Source organism: Limulus polyphemus, unplaced genomic scaffold (genome assembly GCF_000517525.1).
Source record: "Limulus polyphemus unplaced genomic scaffold, Limulus_polyphemus-2.1.2 Scaffold513, whole genome shotgun sequence".
NCBI classification, from domain to species: domain Eukaryota; kingdom Metazoa; phylum Arthropoda; class Merostomata; order Xiphosura; family Limulidae; genus Limulus; species Limulus polyphemus.
In genome coordinates this window covers 203,071-205,570 of record NW_013666123.1, presented here as the reverse complement: position 1 = coordinate 205,570, position 2,500 = coordinate 203,071, and the positions used below count along the sequence as shown (strand labels likewise).

General features: G+C 33.2%; 1 protein-coding gene across 2 annotated transcripts in view; it reads left to right on the top strand.

Moving 5' to 3' along the window:
• The window catches only part of LOC106458779 (solute carrier organic anion transporter family member 3A1-like), an 89,555-nt gene that overhangs the window by 74,364 nt on the left and 12,691 nt on the right, over nt 1–2,500 (top strand). The gene's annotated exons all lie outside the window — the stretch shown is intronic.

Genomic DNA, 2,500 nt, shown 5'->3' with positions numbered 1-2,500 from the left:
ATGTAGACAGTACATCTTTAGAACGACTTGACGGATTTTTAAGAAACTAGAAATTACATCTCGTAACACTATTGAATTTTTTTACGCATGCTCTGCACAGGTGGCGCTGCAATTGAAAATTTGCGTATTGCCATAGAATTTCATTAAAGCGAACGACTTGTTTAGCATTTTCTGTGGGGTTACTGGAATGTACCGTGACGACTCACGTGATCTAGCTGCCCTGAAGGATACAACTGTTCCCCCATACTTTGTGTCGATCAACTGTTGGCCACTTCGTGGAACCATAAGTTAAGAAGTTGACAGTGGACACCTCTGACTTTACAAGTTTACACCCTGCCTTCAAATTAAAATCAGGGAAATATGCATATTTTTAACTGTGGCGCCATCTATTTAAAAACAAAGGACTATTCCATAGCTATATTATCAAGTTTCATTAAGTTAGGAAGATATACAATCTTCATTTAGTGAAGTTACTTTCTGAACTCCGAGAACAATTTTAGTAACTTGATTTGTAGAAGAACGCCAAAATGTTGTTCAAGTGCAGAAAAGCTTGTAAACCAAGTTAAATTAAAACCATATATAACTTTGTTTGCTTTTTTGTTGTTTATAAAGTTGGAGTTGTCTAACAGCACATTTCATAATTAATACGTGCTAAATATCATTGTATTCCAGAATAATTTATAGAAGTTAAACCTGTGGTAGATTCATTTGAAGTTGTTTAATAGTAGATTAATAAGTACTTACGAATGCGCTAATTATATGTTGTTTCTGGTGCAGTGGAGTTGTATAAAATGCATTCATCTAAGCATTTTTTTAACTTTTAGTTTGTCAATAATAAGTTTCTCGTTCGCACAAACTATAATAATAAATAAATTTTAATAGCCATTTGTCTAACAATATACGGACATACCTATGCAATAATTTATGACAGAGAATCTTTAGGGCAAATAGATAAATAAGCGCACTTGTTTTGGCGATAAACTCATTTTGATTGGTTAATTGTTGCGCTTTATTTAATCCTTGCGTTCTTGGTAAAATGAAACTACAAGAAAAATCTGGCCGAACATCTCATGTTATTATCTGATTTTTTGTTGCGCTTTATTTAATCCTTGCATACTTGGTAAAATGAAATTACAAGAAAAATCTGGCCGAACATCTCATGTTATTATCTGATTTTATGCTGTTAACCACACCTAGACGACGAAATATGTTACATAAACTTGAAGATGCAAATAATCAGGCTATCACCAGTCGCTACTTCGATCTAAAAATATTATCTAAAATGTTTCTTAGTTAAAGAAAAAAGTGACGCCCATCAATGCAACTACTTACAATTTTTTGCTGATGTTGTTTTCATAACGCAAAGCTAGACAATGGGCTATCTGAACTCCGGGGTCACTTTTAACGCAACAACATTACCTTTAACTAGCTGTTTTCAGTTACAAAACGAGCGTCTTTATGGTTGACTGTTTTATAAATTCCTGTTTGTAATAAGAATGATATGTATTTATTTAGATTTCTTTGTGGAATTTCGCGCAAAGATATTCTAGGGTTATCTGCACTAGCTGTCCCTAATTTAGAAATGATAGACTAGAGGGAAGGAAGCTACGCAACGCCATTTATCGCTAACTCTTGGGCTATCATGTTCGTGGACGGGATTCGAACCTGCGACATGCAGATTGCGAGTCGAGTGTTCTAATCACCAGACCCAATTTGTTTTGGGTTTTGATATTTCCCAATACTGCAGTTAAATATCAATAAAGTATTTAAAATATAACTGCTATCCTTCTGATGTTTCTTACGTTGTTAAAGTATTTTTATAAAGGGCACTTGACCAACTCTGACGCTAACTTCACATGTATTTAAAGGTAAAATGTAATCTTAGAATTATCTGAAGGTTCAAAACTCTTAATAATAAAGCTTTTAATATATTCACACCAAAACCATTATTACCACCAGCGGTCTCCAACTATAAAATTAATTTATATTTATAAAGGCGCCTTGCAAAATAGCATATTAAAATATTTGTTGTTTTACCGATTACAGATATTTTAGTCCATCACATTTCATGTCTTAATGTCATTTTAATTGTTGTTATTGATCAACAGCGTGTTTATTGTAGTATCCAGTACTTGATTTCTACCGGATTTATCCGGTTATGAGACTTGAAACTAGTTGAGGATTTTTTTTTCTTTTACTATAAAAATATAATCAGTTTTAATGCTGCTATTTGATACTTCACTTATGTAATCAACTATGCGGAGTATGTTTGAACAGGAAGGTAGAGACAACTTTGTCTAATGTAAGGTAACATATTAGAGACATAGTATGGATAGGTATAGAGAGGCACATACACGAGATATTGTATGGATAAGTATAGAGAGGCACATACACGAAATATTGTATGGATAAGTATAGAGAGGCACATACACGAAATATTGTATGGATAAGTATAGAGGCACATACACTAAATATTGTATGGATAAGTATAGAGAGGCAC